The 25994-nt window shown below is 41.0% G+C and overlaps 1 long non-coding RNA gene across 3 annotated transcripts in view; it reads left to right on the forward strand.

Annotated features, from left to right (window-relative positions):
- LOC140480419 (uncharacterized) overlaps nt 1-25994 on the forward strand; it is a 176007-nt gene that overhangs the window by 62820 nt on the left and 87193 nt on the right. For all 3 annotated transcript variants that reach the window (XR_011961290.1, XR_011961291.1, XR_011961289.1), the window contains exon 3: nt 14732-14846. This is a non-coding gene — a long non-coding RNA (uncharacterized lncRNA). The remainder of the gene's footprint in view (nt 1-14731; nt 14847-25994) is intronic.

The following is a 25994-nucleotide window of genomic DNA, read 5'->3' on the forward strand; positions in this document are numbered from 1 at the left end:
ATATTTGCACCAATGTTACAACAAGGTCTCAAACTGAGTTATTCTGGCTCTGTTGGTATCACCTTTCAGAACTTTGCAACTTTTTTGAAAGTAGACAGATAGCATATTAATTGACTGGGTTTGATTTGTTCTGTTTTGTGTTCAAGATCTACCGGTACAAGGTTTCACTTTGTCAGTTTGACGTGAAAGTTGTAGCCGTAGTGTAATGGCTCGACCGTTGCAGATCTGGAGCATTAATCTTCAGTTCTATCACTGAGATATGTCAGAAGACACAGCCATTTCTGTATTTGTGCAATTAGTTGTTTCTTATCAGATTTAGTGAATTGAATTGGCTAATGTCTGGTTAGAAAGGAGACCTCAGGAAGAACCCAAGAATGATCACTCACTTGGAACCTTTAGCTGAAGATGGTTGTGAGTATTTGAGCCTTGTCTTTTTTGCACTCTTATATGCACAACTGATGAAATGTTAGAGGGAGGATTTGTCTGTTTTGCTTGTTGCTGATATTTGAGCTCAGAGATTACAGATTTCAGGGGAAGTCAGAAATTAAATGATAGATTGCCACAATTGTTGCAACTGTTCTTGAAATATAGTCTCTTCATTTGTGGATAAAATTGAGGAAAAGAATAAACTTGAATTGATTGCTTTAAGGTATTTGTATATTCCAAAAATCATCTATATAATAGCTGCAGATTTTTAAAAAGTGTCAGATTTTCATTGATCTTGAACTCTGCCAAATTGTCATTAAGAGAACTTAGCTTGATTTTAACAATGATGTACAGGATCAATGTGTTGGTTAAAACCAATGGAATTTTTCGTTGAAGCGTTCATTAGTAAAAGCAATTGTGCAACAATTGTAATATATCTGAACAACATAATTGGACATACCATAGATTCTGAAAGAAATGTAGTCTATATACTTTATTCCAAAGCAATAAATTGATAACTTAAGCAAGTAATTAATTGAAATGAACATGAAAAATTGCAGTGCAGCAGAGCTGACTAATAAAATCTTTATTTGCCTTTTTGGTTAAGACGTAGAGTAGAGGGAGAAAAATCACTCAATCCCATGTGCTGATCACCAGGGTAAGGCCAGGCTTATAGGGCTCTTGTGGTAGTGTAGTGGTTTCTCTACCTCTGGACAAGGAGAAAGTGAGGACTGCAAATGCTGGAGTTGAAAGTCGGGAGTGTGGTGCTGGAAAAGCACAGCAGGTCAGGCAGTATCCGAGGAGCAGGAGAATCAATGTTTCTTGCGTAAGCCCTTCATCAGGAATGGTGTGTGTGTGTGTGTGTGTGTGTGTGTGTGTAGGGTGGTTAAGGGCTGGGAGCGAAATAGGAGGGTTGGGATGGAGGTGAGGTAGCTGGGAAGGTGATGGTTAGGTGCAAGTGGGGGTGATGATGATAGGTCGAAGGGAGGATGGAGCAGATAGGTGGGAAGGAAGATGGACAGGTAGGACAGTTCAAGAAGGCGGTGCTGAATTGGAGGGTTGGATCTGGGAAGAGGTGGGGGAGGGAAGATGAGGAAACTGGTGAAGTCATCATTGATGTTGTGTGGTTGGAATGTACCAAGGTGGAAGGTAGAGGTGTTGGAGGCCTGGCTTCAAATCTCAGCTGCTCCAGAGGTGTATGATAACATCTCTGAACGGATTGCTTAGAAAATAATAAAACTAGATCTTGCAAATAGTGGTTTCCTCTGGTTGGGAGGACTAAAGGCTGGCTATGGTGGAATTCACTTGAAACTGGGGTTGGAAACAAATTGCCTTTCAGCCTTGCTTTTCTTCCTCTTCCAACCTGGGTTCTGGACAGGTTTTTGAGGTGGGAGGAGAAAAATGTTTGTGTATCTTGCTCAATCTCAGTCACTCAATCACCTAGCCATTCACTCACTTAGCCACTCATTTATTCAGCCAGCCATTCAATCGCCCATCATTTTGGCTGGCTGTGTTTGGCCATTTGCTCTCCCACATAGCCAGCTACTTGTCGGCCATACCTAGCCACTCACTCTTCCAGTCACATAGCTACACTCACACACACTCCTTGAGGTTTGTTGAGTAATATTGCTTTGGATCAGTATAGGAATGTTATGAAAGTTCAAATCAATGCACCCCCCACCTGATCTTACTCTCCAAATGTCCTGTAAAGGCAACTTGCTTTTAATCTCCACTTTCATGTGAATTTCACCAAGGCCAGCCTTTAGTGTACCCCTTCAGAGGCAAACCAGTGTTCGTAAAATCCAGCTCCATAGCTGTTGCTGTTAGTGCAGCTCCTCATGACTTCTTAGTGTTCCTCATCTGGTCATCATCATAGCTGAAGGTTTTGGGGAGGATGGAGGGAAAAGCTACTTTTCCCTGAATCCACCCTCCTCTTAAATTGGGAAGAAAAACCCTTCCTTCCAGGGCTATCTGAAGGCAACTCCCTACTCGGTGGAAGGTTGATCTACCATTGGCAAAATAATGATGGCCTGAAAAAGTGACATTTAATAGGGCATTGTTAGATGAGGACAGCCAGTTAAATCAACCCAGCCTCTCTTTCTCTGTATTTGCAAGACAGTGAAGTGAAAACATTAAATGACCTGTAAAACTGACCTCAGTGGTCCCTTACCAGATTTATTTGAATAGCCATGACTAGACTTTGTTAATAACTGATACCAGAGACCTGGTTATAGCTTAAAGAAAATATTTAACAAGTTATTAATGATACAGTAGTTTTAGCAGAGTGAAGTTAAACAGTTAATCTAATTAATTTCTAGATTTAAACACAAACTTCTTTGATTCTAACCCCAACTCTCTCTCAGACAGACAGACTGGTTTAAGGAATAAATCACTAAATACAATGTAACTGGCCAGTCCTGATAAACAGTCGCTATGATCTATAATCTCACGGGCATATGTGAGTACATCTTGCTTGGTTTTGTGAAGAAACTGATGCATGCAAGCAGCTCCCAGTAGACTCTGAGGAATATTTACTAAATCCTTATATCTGAGGTTCTATTCTCTGAACTTTCAGTAGATTGTTAATGAGAAGATAATCAGGAAGCAATCATGGGCGGCACGGTGGCACAGTGGTTAGCACTGCTGCCTCACAGCGCCAGAGACCCCGGTTCAATTCCCGCCTCAGGCGACTCTCTGTGTGGAGTTCGCACATTCTCCCTGTGTCTGCGTGGGTTTCCTCCAGGTGCTCCGGTTTCCTCCCACAGTCCAAAAATGTGCAGGTTAGGTGAATTGGTCATGCTAAATAGCCCGTAGTGTTAGATGAAGGGGTAAATGTAGGGGATTGGGTCTGGGTGGGTTACGCTTCGGCAGGTCGGTGTGGACTTGTTGGGCCGAAGGGCCTGCTTCCACACTGTAAGTAATCTAATCTAACCTAATCAAACTTCTGAACTGTAGCTTTCACAGCACAATCCTTCTGACTTAACCACAGTTCAAAACCAATTGAAACGTTATTTTTTTCCGGGTTGCCTCCCTATGAGGCCCCAGTTAGCATTCAACATCTGCAAGCCGTTTGAGCCTCGCACCATGAGTTGAAATGTATATGAAACGTTCTTTGAACAAGAATCAACCTGCCATTAACTTCTAGGCTGACCCTAATAAACAGATATCAGTTTATTTGTTCTCTTTTTGTTTTTAAACAACAAACTGCTGCTCACTGTCCAAAGGTCACTTTCAGCTCACTGTTCATGGCTCCAAAACAAAAAGATTAAAAAAAGAAAATAATGAAGGTCTTAACAGCATCTGATTATTTACATTTACTGTCGGAGCCTGCCAAAGCCACCTCGTGTGGGCTGGCAAAATTTGGTCGATTGTTCGCTGCATGGGGAGATGGGCAACAAATCACTTCTAATTCTCTACTAATCTTGTTTTGCTAAGAAACAAACCTGAGCAACGTTCCCTCCAATGTGTTGTTTTTTTTTTGCTGCATGGACCTCCGAGGTCTGTGTGGCAGCAGCTTCCAAAAGCAAAAGCTGTTCATTGGCTGAACAATCAGTGTGCACAGAGCTTCCCAGTCACTGCATAGCTTAGAAGGAATGATAATCTCTCCTTACCTGGCTTAGTGCTGAATTTTGTTTGATATCATTGTTATGATACATTTAAAGGCGTTCTAGAAATGCAAATTGTTGTTGTAATTCATATTCTCATGGCTAATTATAACCTCAATCAGCTATACAGTTGAGGTTTATCTCAACATCCCTCGTTGGGTAATATTACAAAGGTATCTTATTAATAATGTCATTGAAGGAATGTTGGGCCTAACTCAAATTCCCCATGCCAGTGTTCATCTGGAAGCCACCTAATCGCTGTCCCAGACACTTGCCACCATGGATTTGGATCTTGGTCTAATTAAGAACAGTCACACTTCACTGCTCTTTCAATCACAGACCAGTTTTTCCTGCATTTGCTGCCCATAGAAATACCAGCAGCAAATTCAGGGCAGTAACCAATGTGATTGGAGGAGTATCTCTGTTAGATTCTTCCACTTACAACCATCTGTATTTTTAACAATAGCTTGGCTGGACACTTAGATCACTTGGTTGTGTTGCCTATGCCTGGTTTAGATTTTACATTCAAGTCTCTGGAGTGGGGCTGAACCTACAACCTCTGACCCAGAGGTGAGGGTAATACTGCTGAGTAAAGGCTGACACAATTAAGCAGATGGTATTGGTGGATGTAGTGATGTGAAATGTTGTAATGGGGGAACCGAGGTAATGGTCTTGGTATAATCTGGACGATAATGAAAGGAGTATGCTTTCAGAGATGTAACCAGTAGCTATATAATTGGTACTCATCTTGTTTGCTGATGAACAGGAGATGCAAATTCCTGCAATCCAATTCTTTTGTGTCACTTTGTCGGTCAACAAATCTGTGTTATCACAGGGAAGCAGGTTTGACAGTACTTACACTCAATTAAATGCTCATATCCATGCTAGGTAGACTTGGCATTTTATTTCCATTCATATTTAGTACTTTACTATTGCACAGCATTGTAACTATTCTACCAGTGTATCACCAAAAATAGTTCTTCCAGAAGTTCTGTGGAAATTCTGTTAAGAAATAAAATCTATCAGACCTATAAGCTTGTGATCCAAGCCTGTCATTAAAATAAGTGAATAGCAGGGCAGGTCTGAAATTAAGCTCCAAAAGTACTGTGAGCACCACATCTTTGGAAGGATATATTGGCCTGGACTTTAGGGGTTAAATTAAGAGGAGAGGTAATTTGTATAAGCCTGTTTTCACTAGAATTTAGAAAGTTAAGACATGGTCTGATTGAAATCTTCAACCTATTAACAGGAAAAGACAGGGTTAAATGATATGGATAAACTATTTTCACTGGTTGGGGATTTAGAATCAAGGGAATTGTCTAAAAATTGAAGCCAGACCATTCAGGAGAGATGCCAGAAAGCACTTCTACACACAAGGGGTGGAAAATGTTTGGAACTCTTCTAAAAATTGCAGTTGATGCTGATCAGCTGTTTGTTTTAAATCTGGGATAGATGAATGTTTGTTCAGCAGAGGTATTAAAAATACAAAAGCTGGTATATGGAGTTAGTTCACAGATCAGCAATGACCTCATTGAATGGTCTACTCTTGTTCCTATGTTCCCATATTATCAGCACCACAATAAGGTGAGCACCACAATAAGGTGAGATGTATTTTTGCCCTCACATCCTCAATATGCTGCTAGAGTCTTGGGCCTGGGGTTGTTCATAGAAATTGAACTTATTTGTGTAAATGGTAATGAATTTTCGACTTCACGCTGCTGTGGAAATGAAAGATGATATACGACAAAATTGGAATGTTTTACACTGACAGTGGAAAAATGATGACACAGCAATAGATTAAAAAAGCTTAACAGGTTTGAAAATCTTGAATAATTATCAGTGCTGGGGAAAGTGTGTCACATATGCATATTGTAATCCAGTTCTCATGAAGGTGCAGAAAAATGAGACAAGTGAAATTTTGCAAACTTTGAAGACATGCATTGAACCCAAAATCAAGGATACTTATGAATATATTTAAATTAGATTAGATTAGATTCCCTACCGTGTGGAAACAGGCCTTTTGGCCCAACAAGTCCACACTGACCCTCCGAAGAGTAACCCACCCACACCCATTTCCCTCTGGCTAATGCACCTAACACTATGGGCAATTTAGCATTGCCAATTCACCTAACCTGCACATCTTTGGACTGTAGGAGGAAACCAGAGCACCCGGAAGAAACCCACGCAGATATAGGGAGCATGTGCAAACTCCACACAGACAGTCGCCCAAGACTGGAATCAAACCTGGGTCCCTGTGAGGCAGCAGTGCTAACCACTGAGCCACCGTGCTGCCCTGTTCAACATCAGAGCTCAAGGCTAAATCCCCCAGACTCTGGACAACTGAGATGATTTAACCAGAGTTAAATAGTCTTAGGTTAAATGGAGAAAGTGAAGACTGCAGATACTGGAGATCAGAGCTGAAAATGTGTTGCTGGAAAAGCGCAGCAGGTCAGGCAGCATCCAAGGAGCAGGAGAATCAACGTTTCGGGCATGAGCCCTTCTTCAGGAAGAAGCCTGCCATGAGAGCAAGTTTGCTGAGAGAGGAGAAACTTATTGTCAAGGAGACTATTGACATCTGCAAAAGTTCTGTGGTTACAAATCATCTGCTAGAATGTATTGATGGGAGGACAGATGAGGCTTTGCGCTATGCTGAGGGAATTTCCAGGCAGAATGAGAAGTCAAATGTGCAATAAGGAAAAAAAACTTGCAATAAAAACAGCAGAAAGATTAAAGCCAGAGGACAGCATGTAAATATTGCAGAACCCACCATACAAAAGGCAAGGAAACATGCTCAGGGTTGGGAAGACAATGCTGTAATGCAAGAAGCTGAGCCATGTTGCATACATGTATTTAGCTAGAAGAAAGCAAAACGAGCCTATAAAGGTGGCAGCTGGAGAGATATCAGCTAATGATGAATCCGTTTGCACCATAAAACATAGTGTCAAATCTAAAGGTGATCATTGGTTTGTGATCATTAGTTTGTGACTATTTGAACAATGGCCACAAAAGTGAAGTGTTGAGTGAACATGAAATGTCACATAGACACAATATTACAAGTTTCACAGCCCAGTGTGAAGTGGCTCAGGATATAATTCAAAATAAAGTGACCACAAAAGAAAAGTTAAGTCCATTTGATGGAATGGTAGTCATACCAAGACGATAAATTGAGCTGACAGCCGATGTACTCCTGGAGTACCTGTTAATAGACAACAAGCAACAACTTATTTCAGTTGAAGCAAGTCGAAAGTTTGGAGTTGTAACCCTAAATGTGCTAGAAGAGGTTTACAGCCCACAAAAGCATTGCTTAACAGATTCCTAGAAGATTACTTAGATGTTTCTCACAGGTTTTGGTTGTATTTCTGATGAATATCATGCTGAATTGGATGTTTATGTGAGACCAACACATCATCAGCCATGGAGAGTTCAAGTTTCCCTCGTCCAACTTGAAAGACATGATAGAAGAAGTATTTAGATAGAAAGAAAAAAAACCTCCAAAGATGACAGCTGGAGAGCAGAATTCCCTCTACTTTTTTTTCTTCTGTATGGACCTCTGAGATCCATGTGTGGCAGTGACTTCCAGAGTGAGAAGTCAATGTTGCAGTCTGCATTGACATACCATGCATTGAATGTAGCATAGAGGGGACGTGCTGGAGAGATATCAGCCAATGATGAATCACTTGATGCTATAGAACAGGTTAGAGTCATTAGGTCTAAAGGTTATTATTGCTTTGTGACTGTTAGAAGAAAGGAGTAGACAAGAAAGTGAAACTCCCATAGACTGGGTTAGCAGCAAGGTAAACCTCAAAACCTAGAAAACAAACCTAATAAACTGAGAGTATGCAGAGGTGTAGTGCAATTTGTTGGATTCATTCAATAGCTTAGCTATTGCCTTTATTTGTGAGCATTTTAATCAATATCTGTGTGGGAAAGCCAAAGAGATAGTGGAGCCACCTACCACACCTTCCCCACGCACACTGCCTACCCCCCCTCTCCACCTTCCCCCCCCCCCCCCCCCCACCAAAAACCCCAGGCTTCTACAAAGCATCTTCCTCAAATGATTTCTATCTACTCCCAAGCATCACAAACAACATTATCAAATTGGCAGAAATATTCTCTGGATGTAATATTCAAGCAGGGAAAGGCATTTTTTTATTCCCAGCATATTGTCAGGAGTTCATATGAAGAGTTGGGGGTATTATGATGAACTGTAAAATCTTCCAGATTCAACAAAAAGCAAACCTTATTGTGCTCTGGCGATTATCTGCCCAGAAGAAACATTGATTCTGAAATACAAGCTTCTTGTTGAAATCAAGCAAACTGCACAAAATGCAACTCTTCCATTGCTGTAGAAAGTAATGAAAAAATGGGGAGTCATGATTAATGGATATTTTTCAGGCTGGACGAATGTTTGTAGTGGAGTTCTCCAGGAGTCAGTATTGGCACTCTTGCTCTTCCTGACATACATTAGTGATCTAAATCTTGGTGTGCAGGGGACCATTACAACTAGGGGATGATTTCAAAAGTTAGCAGGTGGCATGCACCTTGGAAGAATTGTAAGCTGTGATGAGGACAGTGTGGGCAATCCTAAAGGATATGGACAAGTTGGTGGAGTGGGCATTTGAGTTTCAATGCAGAGAAGTGTGAAGTAATGTATTTTGGTTGGAAAAATAATATGAAATAGGGTGTACATTTCTAAAAGAGGTGCAGGTGTAGAGGGACCTGGGTGTAAATGTGTACATTGAAAGTGGCAGGCTAGGTCAGTATGGTGGCTCAGTGGTTAACATTGCTACCTCACAATGCCAGGGACTTGGGTTGATTTCACCCTTGGGCAACTGTTTGTGTGGAGTTTGCAAGTTCTCCCTGTGTGCTTTGGTTTCCTTCAGGTGCTCCGGTTTACTCTAACAGTCGAAAGATGTGCAGCTTAAGTGGGTTAGCCATGGTAATTGCAGGGATAGGGTAGGGCAGTGGGTCTGGGTGGAATCCTCTTCGGAGGGTCAGTATGAGCTCAATGGGCCAAATAGCCTGTTTCGCTACTGGGGGGTTTCTGTGACAGGTGAAGAATGCAGTCAGTAAAACATACAGTACCATTGGCTTGACAGACCTCAGTTGGAGTACTGTGTGCAGTTCTGGATGCCACATTAAAGGAAAGATATGAACAGATTTGAGAGTGTGCATAAGCTATTTACAGGAAATAATTCCAGGAAAGAGAAACTTCAGTTACAAGGATAAATCAAAGAAGTTTGGACTGCTCTTTTTGAAGTAAAGGTGGCTAAGAGGCAATTTGATAAAGGATTTCAACATCATGAGTGGATTGGATAGAGTAATGGGAGAAATTGTTCCCATTTATAAAAGATTTAAAATGATTACAGAAGATGTAAGGGTGATACGAGAAAAAAAGCCTTTTTCATTTAGTGAGTAGTTACTGTATGAAATACATTGCCTTGTAGTATGGTGCAGGCAAGTTCAATTGAGGCATTCAGGAGAGCATTGGACAATTATTTGAATAAAAATAAGCTGTAAGGATATGGGAAAAAAGCAGGATATTGGCAATAGGCAATGATGCTCATTTGAAGGCACATTGGCCAAATGTCCCCCCTTCTGTGATTCTGTGAAAGGAAGGCCTGAAAGCATTAAGAGCACACCTGTTACTGTAAGAGAGTTTTGGGCATATAAAGATGAAGCAATAACTCATCTTGTACAAAGGAAATAGAGTCATTACTTCACATAGGTGAGAAAAGAGATACTGAAGTACATTGATGTAATCCATCAAGGAACTGTGTAATCTGAGGCTCTACTCGCCAAAAATGAGCAATGAAATTAATGACCACATCAGCCGTACAGTGCTTGGAATAAATAAGCAATTTACCAAATTCAACTAGGAATGGGCAATAAATACTGGTCCAGCCTTTGATGCCAGCATTCCGTGTGAGAATAAAAAAAAAGAACCACTTATGGCATATGACATTCTGAACAGGCCATGGATGAAGATTGGAGCAAACCTTTTCAATCCTGAAGAATGAATTATCTGGTCACCACTGCAATTCTTGTTACTGGGTATTTGACCAGCTGATGTCAATGACTATCAGTGAGACTGTAGAATGCCTGAATGCACACGGCATTCTAGACTTCTAATGAGTGACATTTCATGAGTGAAGAATCCAGCTGTTAAATTCAACATCATATATTATCTCCACACAATCCCCAGTCTGTCCCCAGCACAGACTTGTATAAAGCAATTTCTATTGAATATAGTCCTATCCAAAGCAGATATCTAATGCCACATCGCATCCATGCGACTCTTCCAATTGCAAAGAATGACTGAAGTCAGAAGTAGTAACAGGTGTAATCAACAAAGTCAAGGTGAAATAACAGAAAACTAAATTTCACTTTGATAAAACTGCGGAATCTTTGCTACTGCTGAGCATTGGAGAACCGGTTAGAATGTAGTAGTTAAGTTCTCTTAACCAAAGGCAGCAACATAGTAACTTGGGATTTTCACCTTGATTTTATCTGGTGAACTTGAATACCCAGATATATCATCACAACTGCCGATATCTATGCATAACTAAAATGCCTTTATTACCGTCGACACATCAAAAAGAAGTGAGCTTACCACCTGCATATAGTATAGAATGATCATCAGTACCAGAGAGACTGTTACCCAACAAAGGAAATCAATTGTGACCAACAGTTACCACAACAACAGCTGTTATCATGGGAATGACACTCCCTGGAGGAGAAACATCACCTTAGGAATAAGCAGGTACCAGAGAAACAGTCATTGATAATGTGCATATGTAATATTAGGGGATCTGTGTGATGTTATAGACATATATGCAATACGTGTACAAAGACTGATGAAAAGTATAATTGACTAGAGTTAATATACAGTTTTGTTAATGAATTATAATTTTCTTTGTGACCATGTATGCTGGGTAATTTGTAACTGTAAGTGACAGTGCATGTGTTTTTATATGTAAGGGGGTGGGGTGGTGTTTGGAAAAGTTTGAAAATATATTTCCTCTGTTTCTGTAGTCATGTGGCCCCCTAGCTCTGCTGTAAGTCCCTTTATGCAGTCAGCAGCAACCAGAGTAGTTCCATTCCAAATTGCTTTGTGATGTACTTGTATGTATCAACAGCTGGTTGCAGATTATGAATCTATGCCCAACCAACCAATGAAAATAAACAAAAAGAGAGAAAAATAATTTTAAAATACTTGACTTCGCACTAAAGAAAAGTCTACTGATTTAATTATGATAGACTATTGATGGATCATCAACTGAGGTGAAGGAGAAACTTGTTATTGTAGCTGGTGTCAATCCAATTGTATTAAGATGTGAGAAAGCAGTTAAAAACACAACTTAATAGTCTGGTTCAAAGGATAATAAGAAAAACTAGTACTATCTCAATGTGAGTTCATAGAGTAATGTCGAGGATGATTTTGCATTTATTTATGGAATTGTAATATGATGCGTTGGAAGTCCTATTATACATTAAAGTAAACAAGCAGAATTGAAAGATTTGATCATGATTCACACTTCATTCTGTCTGTTTGGGAATGAAAATCCATGACTTAAAGTTAGCATCTATCTATTTCTTGATAATTATACATGATGGTCTAGGTTTCTGCCACTCCTGCAATTAACTGTGTTGAAACAACTTGAAAACAGCAAAAAAGCAATAAGGCAATTCATCACAGATTAATCCCAGTCCAACAAGTAAGTATCTGTCAACAAATCTATCTGAGCAAGAGTGTTGAATGCACAAACATAAGATGAATGGTTATCTAACTGCACGTATTAGATAGTGCACTCAACAAAATATTCACTTCATTTTTGAAGGAAATAAAAAGTGTATTTGCTAATTAGTTGGAATTAAATCTTTCTTAATCTGAGAATAATCTGAATATCATACTATTGTGCATTGGAGCATGAAAACAGCATGCTGGGACAGTAATTATATTAAGTTATTCTGGATGATTCTCAGATTCTTGTTTGGCAAAGGAATCCAAGATTATTGGGGATAGATGAGAATGTGAAAGTTGAAACACAAACAAATCAACCATGATCTTATTAAATGGCAGAGGAGGGGTCAGATCTTGGTCTACATTGCCTTCATGTTGGCAAGGGACAGAAAGTTGTGATAAAAGGACCATAAGTACATTCAGGCATGCCCTGTATTTTGATAAACAAAGGTTATTGTCATATTAACCAAATCAAGGCAGCATCTGTGGAGAGAGAAACAGGTATATTTCAGGTTGCTGACTTTTCATCACAGTTCATCAATTTTGACTTGGAACATAAATTCTGTTTTTCTCTTTCCTCAGATGCTGCTTGACATTGAGTGTTTCCAACATTTTCTATTTTTAATTTAAATTTCCTGCATCCACAGCATTCTACTTGAATATTACTATATGATTGCTGATTATTTTTCCTATTTCTAATTGCAAGGTCATGCTGCACACCCTGTACTGGTAGCACATTGGGGATAGGTTTTTGAACTGAAAACAGAAATACAGGTGAGTTCAGTTCATCACAGGAAGAGTGTGCACCAGGTGGCAATGGAAAACAAGCTCAATTTGGAAGAACATGAAAACCTAATGAGCCCTGGAATAGAATAAATAAAATGTAGATAGTGAATGTTGTCAATGTGTTTAACTGTCATATTCTTTACAAACAAACTCAAACCCATCTCCTCTCATATTTCATATGTGGGCTGTTCAGCAGGAATTAGTAGATGACCGTCGGGAGAGAATCATGACTGATTATTGCTTTCCCAGTACACAGATGTGATGGATTGATTTTCTCCTGAAGTGGACCAAAAGTTGGAGATCTATGAAGATTTGCCATGTTAAATTTTGGGAGGCCATTCCTTACGAGAATGCTCTACCATGATAATGGTAAACTTTGGTCCTTTATCACAACTTTCTGTCTCTTGCTAACATGAAGGCAATGTTAAATAGAGGAGATGCCTTCACTCCCATTTATGAACATATAAAATAGAAGCAGAGTAGACCAAGATCTGACCCCTCCTCTGCCACTTAATAAGATCATGGTTGATTTGTTTGTGTTTCAACTTTCACATTCTCATCTATCCCCAATAATCTTGGATTCCTTTGCCAAACAAGAATCTGAGAATCATCCAGAATAACTTAATATAATTACTGTCCCAGCATACTGTCCCAGCATACGACAGAGATAATTTAGAAATTAAACATTTGATGTGGCCATGAGCAAGGGGTCTTTTTTCTAGGATATCCATCCAGAATATCCCATGACTCAGTGGTTTTCAGCATCCTGCACATCTTTGCTATACAGTGAGGACAAAATATAGAGCTTCTGGGGATATGGACTCTGCTTACTAAGGCAATCTTGTTTTCTCATATATCTGCTGTCCTTCTAGATGGAAGTGGTCATTTGTTTGTAATGCGCTGACTAAGGATTTCTGGTAAGATTCTGCAGTGCATCTTGTAGCTCCTGCGCTCTGTTGCTACTGAGCATTGCGCAGTAGAGAGTTGATATTTGTGAATGTGGTGCCAGTCAAGCAGGCTGCTTTGTCCTGGATGGTGTCAAGGTTCTTGGGTGTTGTTGGAACTGCACCCATCCAGGCAAGTGAGAAGTATTCCATCACATTCCTGACTTGTACCTTGTCGATGAAAGTCAGGCTTTGGTGTGTCAGGTGAGTTACTTGCACAGGATTTCTAGCTTCTGATCTGCTCTTGTAACCATTGTATTTATTTGGCAAGTCCAGTTGAGTTTCTGGTCAGTGGTAACATAAGGATGATGATAGTGGGGCTTTCAGTGATGGTAACACTATTGATGGTCAAGGGGTGGTATTTAGATTGTCTGTTATTATAGATGGTCATTGCCTGACATTTGTGTGGTCTAACTTTTACTTGCCACTTGTCAGCCTAAACCTGGTTATTGTCTAGATCTTGTTGCATTTGAACACGGACTGCCACTGCAAAAGTTTCTTGGCAATGGGAATATATCTTGGCAGTGCTTCTGACAAAATTACCCATTGTTCACTTGCTTAATCTCTCTAATCCTGCCTCTCCAAGATCAGGAAAACTGCACCTTTATGATTGAGAACATTTTTTTCCTTCATTCGCCCCTAGGCCTTGACTTCCCAATATCTGAAACATAGAATCAGATCTGTCAGGCATGAAATTAGGAAGCATCTTTCAACGTAAAGCGTAAGTATGAGTTTGGGACTTTGTTATGCAAATGGAAATTAATATTGGATCAATTATAAATTTGAGATCATCGATTGATGGACTTTTGTTCTGTAAAGGCGTGAAAGAATATGGCGGAGAAGGCAGGCAAAAGAAGTTAGATTGCATGTCGGCCATAATCTCTTTAAGTTATGGAAATAGCTCAATAAGCTAAGTAACTTACTTCTGTTCCATGTTCCTACAGGAGTAATTGAAAATGTTCTACTGGAAACGTTCACTTAATTGCACTGCTCTGACATTCCTGTTTATAGTATACTGTTAACAAATGATGTAAATTACGATAAGTAGATCAGTTGAATATTTAAAATTAATTGAACCAGAAAATGTTAAATAGTAGGTGGTGGAAACAGCACAGCTAAAATTCTGTAATATACATGCAATAGAATGAAGATCTCACAACTGTTGATGAATTTTTTTTGTGAAAAAGCTGTTGACATTTTTTTTCTTTGACCATCTTTTTGTTTAGGTGGACAGAAAACAGCACATAGTAGAAAATTACCTGAAGAAGTGTGGACAGCAGATTCTGGAGATCAGAGTTTTAAAAAAAAAGCACAGCCGGTCAGGCAGCATCCAAGGAACAGGTCAGTTGACGTTTCGAGCAAATAAAGAACAGAAGGCATTCTTTCCTTCATTGGACAGGGTATTGAATACACGAGTTGGCAGGTCATGTTACAGTTGTATCAGATTTTGGTTTGGCCACATTTGGAATTCTGCAGACAGTTCTGGTCACCACATTACCAAAAGGATGTGGATGCTTTGGAGAGGGTGCAGAGGGATGTTGCGTGTTATGGAGGGCGCTAGCTATGAAGAGAGGTTGAGTAGATTAGGATTATTTTCATTAGAAAGATGGAGGTTGAGGTAGTTCTGATTGAGGGCTACAAAGTCATCATATAGACATGGTGGATAGCAAGAAGCTTTTGCCCAGAGTTGGGGGACTCAATTACTAGGAGTTATAAATTCACAGTGAGAGGAGAAAAGTTTAAGGGAGATATGCATGGAAAACCATTTACACAGAGGGTGATGAGTGCCTGGAATGCGTTGCCATTGGAGGTGGTAGAGGTGGGTACAATAGAGTCATTTAAGGTATACCTAGACAGATACATGAATAGGCAGAGAGCAGACTGATACAGACCCTTAGAAAATAGGTAACAGGTTTAGATAGAGGATCTGGATCAGTGTAGTCTTGGAGGATTGAAGGGCATGTTCCTGTGCTGTAATTTTCATTGTTCTTTGTTCTCAAAGACAACTAGGGGATAGACAGTTTACAAAACTTTTGCAGGAAATGTAAACTGGTTTTCTGCAGATTTACAGTTGTATTTGACTGCAGAGAACAGAGAGACCGGTCCTGAGCTGGAAAAGAACTGATCTCACTCTCACTCTTTTCCTCTCTCTGTTTCTCTCTTTTCTGTCTATTCAATCTCTCTCTCCCTCTCCCTTTCTCTCTTTTTTACTTGTTCACAGCTGCAAGCTGGTCATTTACCTGAGAACCAATCCCACAATTGTTGGCAAGTAAAAGATGTCTGTCACTGATAACTGGTTAGTACTCTATAGGCCAATCAATTTGCTTTTCCCGACAAGAGCTCCATTTATACAATCCCTTGGCTCCAAATTGTCTGAAACTCAAACTTCAATTACTGCTATTTACACAATGCTTGGTACAAGTGCTGGGTCACTTGCTTTCAGTGCATGCCGTCACCATTACAGACACCTGTTTTTAAACAGCTCTTTCTTATTTCAGTCCACAGATTTTTAAAGAGAAAGCAAAATAAAAAGACGCAGTCCTTCCAAGAGTAGCTGTAGGCAGTGTCAGCTCCATACCGTACAGTAGGATTAGACTGCATGAGCTGCATACTTCACCTTGCTAGTTGGTATCAACCTTGAAACAGTCTTTGCAGCAAATAGTTTTACATTATTGGGAAACACAAGAAGCAATAGTCAAGGGAGAAATATTCTGTCTCATTAGAGCTTCAGGAGATGGAACTAATGATTTAGACAAAACACGTTCCCATAGTACTCACTAAAGTATTTTAAAGTTGGGAATAGTGAGCTGAACACCTTTAGGCTAAAAATAGAAAGTAGAAAGGTGTCTTATAGAGTCATAGAGAGAACAGCATGGAAACGGACCCGTCAGTCCAACTCATCTATGCCGACCAGATATTCTAAATTAATCTAGTCCCATTTGCCAGCACTTGGCCTTTTATTCCTGATGAAGGGTTTATGCCCGAAACATCAATTCTCCTGCTCTCTGATGCTGCCTGACCTGCAGTGCTTTTCCAGTACCACACTCTCTTGACTCTGATTTCCAGCATTTGCAGTCCTCATTTTCTTCATATTCCTCTAAACCTTTCCTAATCTAATTCCCTAATCCAACATTTGCATTTTAAATGTTGTAATTATACCAGCCTCCACCACTTCCTCTGTCTGCTCATTCCATACATGCACCGCCCTTTGTGTGAAACCAGCTCATTCCATACATTCACTGTTCTTAGGTTGAATAGTGTTAAGTTTCAAGTGTGTTGCTGGAGCTGCACTCATCAAGGCAGGTGGAGAATATTCCAATACACTCTTACCTTGAGTTTTCTAGATAGTGACTAGGCATTGTGGAGTTAGGATATGAGTTCCTTGATTCAAATTCGCAGCCTCTGACTAATCTTTGTGAGCACAGTATTTTTTTATGTAATCCATTCAATTTCTGGTTAATAGTAACTGTCAACAAGTTGATGGCAGGGGAATTCAGCAATGGTCGTGCGGTTGAATGAGAGAATAAATTGATAATGTTTTTGGAGATGGTCATTGCCTGGCACTTGTGAATGGTACGTTTCAAACCGACTATGTATGTTATCAAGATCTTTCTGTATGTTGGTTCAAACATCTGAGGAGGTATGCATGGTACTGGCCTGATCTTATTGCAGAAGCAGCTGCAGATTATTGCATCTTGGACATTACCCCAAGAAATGGGTGAGGTGAAATCCTGCAAATCCCAAAGATGATAGAACTCAAACAACCACCTGCATCTTATTTTTTGCTCGACATGACTCTGACCAGTGAAGAGTTTTCACACTTATTACCATTAATTTTAATTTTAATAAGATGCCTTGATGCCACACTCAGCAAAATGCTTGCATCACCTCTGGAATTCAACTCACATCTTTGAACCCAGCGTGCAATGAGATCAGGAGCTAAGTGGCCCTGATGGAACCTAATTGGAGTGTCAGTTTGCTTATTATTGTTGCCTAGGTGTGAATTGTTAGCACTGTTGATGACACCTTTTATATCCTTGTTGATGATTAAGATTAGACTGACAGGTGGCAATTAGTCAGATTGGATTTGTCATGCTTTTGTGCATTTTCCATATTATTGGATAGATACCAATGTTTTTACTGTACTGGAAGAGTGTGGCTAAATGTCCAATTAGTTTTGAAGCTCAAGTCCACAATACTACTGCTGGAAATTTGTTGGCACACACAGCCTTTGCAGTAGCTAGTACCTTGAGCCATTTCCTGATATCATGTGGAGTGAATCCAGATATATGAAGACTGGCAAGCATGATGGTGGGGATCTCCGATGAGGACAAGACGATTCATTTGGAACTTTTGATTGATGGAGTTAAGGATTGACCATGATAATTTCTTTGGCAATACCTCAGGTGGAAAATCATTATTTTTAGTTGTTCTTGAAATGTCCACCTCCGAAGCTCCCAGACTCATTCCTGATGAAGGGCGGCACAGGCCTCTCCTGTAAGGTAAAATCTCTGGTGGTATTCTCTGAAAAGCTGACCCATGTCCAGGAGTGATCAACTATGGGTTGGAATGCCAATTAACAGAACCTAGCAATGGAAGTTGCAGCTATTTGTGTATGTGCCCAAGTTGAACAGTTTCTTAAGGCCAAAGAATGACCAGAATTGACTCCTACCTGATACTCCAACTGGAAGATTGCATGGATAGGGTCAGTAAAGCCAAGTATGTTACCAAGGTAGATTTACTCAGGGGAATCTAGCAGAATCCCGGTAGCCCATCCAAAGGAAATTTCTGCCTGTGAAACAATACCAGTGTTGAGTCATGCTGTTTGGACTCTAAAATGGCTCAGTAGTTAGCACTGCTGCCTTACAGCGCCAGGGACCTGGGTTCAATTCCAGCCTCAGGCGACTGTGTGGAGTTTGCACATTCTCTCCGTGTCTGCATGGGTTTCCTCAGGGTGCTCTGGTTTCCTCCCACAATCCAAAGATATGCAGGTCAGGTGAATTGGCCATGCTAAATTGCTCATAATGTTAGGTGTATTAGTCAGGGGTAAATATAGGGTAGGGGAATAGGTCTGGGTGGGTTACTCTTTGGAGAGGTGGTGTGGACTTGTTGGGCCGAAGGGCCTGTTTCCATACTGTAGAGAATCTAATCTAATTGCCAGTGGAAATATACTGGTGAACCATCTTGAACTGTTGCCATTTATAGGTGAAAGTGAGTATTGCAGATGCTGGAGATTATAGTCAAGTGTGGTGCTGGAAAAGCACAACAGGTCAGGCAGCATCAGAGAAGCAGGAGAATCGATGTTTTAGGCAAAAGCCCTTCAACAGGAATGAGTCTGGGAGCCTCGGAGGTGGAAAGATAATTGGGATGGGGTGGGGCTGGGGAAGGTAGTTGAGAGTGAAATAGATGAAGGGAGGTGGGGGTAAACGTGATAGGTCAGAGAGGAGGGTGAAGCGGATAGGTGGGAAGGAAGATGGAGAGATGGGACAGGTCATGAGGACAGTGCTGAGCTGGAAGGTCGGAACTGGGATAAAGCGTGGGGGAGGGGGAATGAGCAAACTGGTGAAATCCACATTGATGCCATGGGGTTAGAGTGTCCCGATGTGGAAGATGAGCCGTTCTTCCTCTAGGCGTCGGGTGGCAAGGGAGTGGCAATGGAGAAGGCCAATGACCTGCATGTCCTCAGCAAAATGGGAAGCAAACTTTAAGTGTTCAGCCACAGGGTGGTGGGGTTGATTGGTGTGAGTGTCCTGGAGCTGTTCTGCGAAGCGCTCTGTGTGTAGGCGTCCTGTCTCCACAATGTGGAGTAGACTGCATCGGGAGCAATGGATACAGTAAATGACGTGTGGAAGTACAGGTGAAACTCCACCGCATCTGCTCCCAGAAGGACCAGTTCCACTACAGAACACGCCAGATGGCCCCCTCCTTAAGGACTGCAATTTCCTCTCCGACGTGGTGGTTAATGCCCTCCAGCGCATCTCATCCACTTCCCGCACCTCTGCCCTTGAACCCCACCCCTCCAACCACAACAAGGACAGACCCCCCTGGTCCTCACCCTCCACCCATCAATCTATGTATAATTGCACCATCCCCTGCCATTTCCGCCACCTACAAACGGACCCCACCACCAGAGATATATTTCCCTCCCCACCCTTATCCGCTTTCCGTAAAGACCGTTCCCTCTGCAACTACCTTGTCAGGTCCGTGCCTCCCCACCCCAACAACCCACCCTCCCATCCCGACACCCTCCCCTGCCATCGCAGGAATTGCAAAACCTGCGCCCACACCTCTCCCCTCACTTCTGTCCAAGGCTCCAATGGAGCATTCCACATCCATCAAAGTTTCACCTGCACTTCTACAAATGTGATTTACTGTATCCGTTGCTCCCGATGCAGTCTCCTCCACATTGGGGAGACAGGACGCCTATTCACAGAGCAGTTCAGAGAACATCTCCGGGACGCCCATACAAAACAACCCTACCGCCCCATGGCTGAACACTTCAACTCCCCGTCCCACTCTGCTGAGGACAAGCAGGTGCTGGGCTTCCTCCATCGCCACTCCTACACCACCTAACGCCTGGAGGAAGAACACCTCATCTTCTAGAACATAGAACAGTACAGCATAGTTCAGGCCCTTTAGCCCACGATGTTGTGCTGATCCTCATGTGTGGTAAACCTAATGTACGAACTCTCAAATTTCTGTGACCATATGCATGTCCAGCAGTCTCTTAAATGTCCCCAATGACCTTGCTTCCACAACTGCTGCTGGCAACGCATTCCATGCTTTCTCAACTCTCTGCGTAAAGAACCCGCCTCTGACATCCCCTCTATACTTTCTGCCAAACAGCTTAAAACTATGACCCCTCATGTTAACAATTTCTGCCCTGGGGAAAGGTTTCTGGCTATCAAATCTATCAATGCCTCTCATTTATCTTGTACACCTCAATTAGGTCCCCTCTCTTCCTTCTTTTTTTCCAATGAAAATAGTCCAAGCTCAGTCAACCTCTCTTCGTAAGATAAGCCCTCCATTCCAGGCAGCATCCTGATAAACCTCCTCTGAACCCTCTCCAAAGCATCCACATCTTTCCTATAATAGGGCGACCAGAACTGGACACGGTATTCCAAGTGCGGTCTAACCAAAGTTTTACAGAGCTGCAACAAGATCTCACGGCTCTTAAACTCAATCCCCCTGTTAATGAAAGCCAAAACACCATATGCTTTCTTAACAACCCTGGCCACCTGGGTGGCAATTTTAAGGGATCTATGTACCTGCACACCAAGATCCCTCTCTTCCTCCACACTGCCAAGATTCCTGTCTTTAATACTGTACTCAACTTTCAAATTCGACCTTCCAAAATGCATCACCTCACATTTATCCAGGTTGAACTCCATCTGCTACCTCTCAGCCCACCTCTGCATCCTGTCAATGTCACGCTGCAGCCTACAGCAGTCCTCTATACTGTCAACGACACCTCCAACCTTTGTGTCGTCTGCAAACTTGCTAACCCATCCTTCAATCTCCTCATCCAAGTCATTAATAAAAATTACAAAGAGTAGAGGCCCAAGAACAGACCCCTGTGGAACACGACTCACCGCTGACTTCAAGGCAGAATATTTTCCTTCCACTACCACTCACTGTCTTCTGTTGACCAGCCAATTCTGTATCCAGACAGCTAAGTTCCCCTGACCTTCTGAATGAGCCTACCATGGGGAACCTTATCAAATGCCTTGCTGAAGTCCATATACACCACATCCACAGCTCGACCCTCATCAACTTTTCTAGTCACATCCTCAAAGAACTCGATAAGGTTTGTGAGGCATGACCTGCCCCTCATAAAGCCATGCTGACTGCATTTAATCAAGCCATGCTCCTCCAGATGGTCATAAATCCTATCCCTCAGAATCCTTTCTAACACCTTGCAGACGACAGATGTGAGACTGACTGGTCTATAATTGCCAGGGATTTCCCTATTTCCTTTCTTGAAGAGAGGAATTACATTTGTCACCCTCCAGTCCTCCGGTACGAGTCCATTGGAGAGCGAGGATGCCTCGGGAACCTCCAACCCCATGGCATCAATGTGGATTTCACTAGTTTGCTCATTTCCCCTCCCTCCACCTTACCCCAGTTCTGACCTTCCAGCTCAGCACTGCCCTCATGACCTGACCCATCTTTCCATCTTCCTTCCCACCTATCCGCTTTACCCTCCTCTCTGGCCTATCACGTTTACCCCCACCTCCATTCACCTATTGCACTCTCAACTAACTTCGCCCACTCCTATCCCCTCCCATTTATCTCTCCACCCCTGAGGTTCCCAGCCTCATTCCTGATGAAGGGCTTTTGCTCGAAACATTGATTTTCCTGCTTCTCTGATGCTGCCTGACCTGCTGTGCTTTTCCAGCACCACACTCTTGACTGTTGCCATTTGTAGCCTTATCTTTTGCACTGACATGTGGGGTTCCCCTATCATTGAGGATAGGGATGTCTTTGGAGCCATATCCTCTGGTTAGTTGCTGTACACCATTCATGGCTACATTTTAACTTTGTTTATGTTATAAAAATATTGGATCAAGGTTTGTCCAGTTGAGCAAATGAGAAGTTCATTTAATTGATGTGGTCAAGTGATGCATCACAAGAATTAACGTCTCAGCAAACCAGTAGTGGGAGTGTCAACACAGGATGATTGCAGTTGGAAGATGCTTCCAAGAAAATATTCAAATCAGTGTTACTGGTACTAGTGAAGTATGGTAGGTTTACATTTTCAGTAGGAAACATGTGCTAATGTGTAAACAACATATATGCAATAGAATCATCGGTTGCATTTACATAGTCTCTTTAATATAATTAAGAATGCCACAGTGGTATTATCAATCAAAATTTTACAGTGAGCCATTTGGACAGGTGAGCAAAGGTTTGGTCAATGAGTTAAGTATTAGGGGACATGTTAAAGGAAGAGAAAGAGGCAAAAATGCTTAGGAAAGACATTCCAGAGTGCTCGCCTAGCCAACAGAAGGCACAGCTTGGAGCAATTAATATTATGGCGTGCAAGTAGCCTGTATTAAAAGAGATCTCAGAAGGTTGTACTTCCAGTGGAGGTTATAGAAAAGAGGACGGCAGGGCTAGGGAGTGATTTGCAAACACGGATAAGAGTTTGGAGACGTTGTTAGACCAGAGGCTAATGTACATCACCGAGCAGAGGGGCAATGAATAAACAAGACTTGGCACAAGTTAAGATACAGACAGCAGAGTTCTGGATCAGCTTGCCACCCACCTGAATTTTAGTGATGTTTATTGTCTAATAAATTATCAATGTCATTATTAATGTACTATGCAAATACTAGGATGACAGAATCAACTTTGGTCTGTTTTCCTCTAACAAATAACCTATTCTCTACATATCCTGTGTTGTCAATAAAGAAACTTTGATGCTTTAAACCAATTGTAGTGTAAGTTTAAAATTTTCATCTGTTTCTAGTTTAACACTGCAGTTGTGGCTGAAGGGCTCTGAATTATTAGCAATTGTGTGCTGGCTGACAAAAGAATATTTATAAATATGACCATATTCAATTTTGGCCCTAATGGTAACAGATTTGCAATATGTTGCAAAAAACTAACAAGACATCAGACTAATTGAAGTGACTGCAGTATTATTTGACACATTCTGCCCCTGTGGCTATTAAACAGGTTTCATCTGGGTTGGAAAGTTGCAGGTTCAAACCTTGTATCAAGATTTCATAAACTGATACGCCTGTCTACCAGAGAGTTGCATTGTTAGTGGTGATGCCTTATGAATTGGATGTTCACATGTAACTGTAATTGTTTCAAATTAGTGTTAATGATCACTAGAAAAGCAGAAATTCTCCTGGAACTTGGGCTAAAATTCTTCCTTTTACCAATATAACCAAAAAAAATCTGATTGTTATTCAGAAGTTGCTAGCAAAAAGTGACTGATATATTTGGCATTTGATATCTTCTACGAAATAACCTCTTCTTCATCTCTGGGCAGCACTAACGACCCCATTCTCTTGCAGGTCTGGGCTCTTTCCTGGAAGTTGAGTAAAAGCTGGGAATGCCTCTCCCAAGCCCCGATAATTGATTGAGATTGGAGGAAAGTGGAAGCCCTTAGAATTATTCCATCAAAAAACACGAGAAATTGCTGCTTTCTGCAGTGGTGTTGCAATGTGAAGAAAAGCAGACTTAAGGTTGTTCAAATTTTGATCTCAAAGAAGCAGTAGCATTTACCATTCAGTTTGCTGTTGGCCACCCAAAAACATTTTTTGCAGACTTGACAGTAAAGATTTCCTCTAATCCAATTACTATTCAAAGTACAGTGCTGTCTAAAGCATGTCTGCTATAGGGAGGTACTGGTGTTGGACTGGGGTGGACCAAGTTAAAAATCACACAACACCAAATTAAAGTGAATCTGTGACACCTGTGAAGAAGTCCAGCAACAGTTAGACTCTTCAGTTTCTTGGATTGAAGTACCATAATTGAACTGTACAGAAGAATAGAGCAGGAAATAGAAATTTGATTTATGTGAGGTACATTAGATCAAATAAAGGTTGATGGAGATAAAAGGGGCAGAATAAAAACATTTTCAAGAAGTCATTTCTAAAACAAATTTCTGGTACTTCTAGCTCTTTGGAAAAATCCGATTCAACACTTGTAACTTTTTGTTCTGGGCCAGAGAAGCACTTTAATAATCATTATCAATTATCATACGATAATATACCTCTTGCTCCTAAATACACAAGCTTAAATTTTCCAGGCATTTTAGTGGGGAATCAGCCAGAAAATATCCTAAATTCCCATAATTAGAGTTATTTCAATGCTGCATCTGCTAGTGAGCTGTGGAGGTACAGTGTATCTTTGACAGCAGGTTATGGGTTTCAGCATTTAACTGTGCATGTATGTACAGTTGCTGTTGGATACCTTTTGATTACAATGTGCATTGATAGCATTGGTGTTTTTCTCATCTGAAATTCAACACCTGTAACATTTTATAAATTGTTCATGATGCTACTTCCTTTCCAATTGGTTACCTGACCCTTCAATTATTTTTCAAAGAAACTTTGCAGGCGATCTGCTCAGGTGATTAAGGCCTGGATATTCTGAAGAGTGGCAGTCACATCTAGACTGTCATTCTTTTGTTTTAAAGTTAATACTGAGCTCCGCATTTTTGGCAGGGAATTCTAATTCTGGCTCCTTAAGCATTGAGGAGTGTACCTGAAATCAGAGTATCAGAGTTCCCTGGTTAGTTCAGGTAACTGGGGGAAGTCAAACTTTATGTAGCAGTAAGTATGTTGTGTTCTGAGATTTAAATGTCTAACTCTGGAGCCAGGTGCTTAGAAAAGGCAAAAGGATGTGGGGTGGCTGTTTTGGGGGGAGGGGTGGTGTTGTTAGGTCCAGCAAGATAGGGCATCAGTTTTGGTGTCAGGTGAGGGTTTCTGGAGTTGGCATTGGTAGAAGATATCAATCTGGCACTTGGCAGTGGGAGGGTGTTACATGTGGAAGATGGGTGGGATCCTGGGCTGCAAGGGGTCAGGGAAGGTAGAGAGGTATTATTTTTGGGTTGATACAGTGAGTCAAAGGTTCAGTTTAATAGCTACCCAGGAGTTAAGCTGGATTTTTAATTGTCTTAACTGTTGCTGGGTAATTACTAACTGAGTTGGAGCCCTCTTAATTCTCTGCTCTTAATGTTCTCTTTTGGAGTGTTCCATCTGCAGGGAATTTGCCTATTGCAATCTTCATTTCCCTGTCAGAATCCACAATTCCCCAGGTAATTTCATGGAGTCTGCTGTGTCTGAGATTCCACAGGGTCAACTCCAGTCTGTTCCCGTGACCAGCTGGTCATCGAAATATCCAAGCCTAAAGTAGATACCCTTTACATAATTTATGGAAGAAGTGAGCTCAACCAAATGGTCCTTTTCTGTTGTACACATGCTCAATCTGTGTCCTGAGGATATTACTGCTTTTCTGTCTTACAAATATAGTCAACTTCAACAAATTTGAATAGTCAGTTGAACCTTATATAGAAGCTCAGATAAATATGAGATATCTACTCAGACAATTTTCTGGAACTTAACCTTATCTAAAAAAAGCATTTTAAATTCCTGCCTCATCATTTAAACATGGAGATCTTTTTCATGTAGTTAAAATTATCCAGCAGCTGGGTTTATTCACTGTATAACATGGACAGTCATAACATTTGTCATAGATTTAATTAACTAGTAAATTAAACATACATTTATTTGTGAATAGGAATATTTTGAATGGGCAAGATGCAGTTATAGGTTTCTTATTCATAAAGGACAGGTTCTTTATAAGTATTTTTGTTTTTGACTAACTTCTTAATAACCAGGACCAAAAAAAAACATATTTGAGATAATGTGTTGTTCAGTGATAATTAGATAAAAATAATGTCCCTTTTAGGTTTGTAACCTATCATAAATCACACTTCAGTCTGTGATACCTATTAATTACCACAGCAGC

This window comes from Chiloscyllium punctatum, chromosome 8 (assembly GCF_047496795.1).
Source record: "Chiloscyllium punctatum isolate Juve2018m chromosome 8, sChiPun1.3, whole genome shotgun sequence".
Taxonomy (NCBI): domain Eukaryota; kingdom Metazoa; phylum Chordata; class Chondrichthyes; order Orectolobiformes; family Hemiscylliidae; genus Chiloscyllium; species Chiloscyllium punctatum.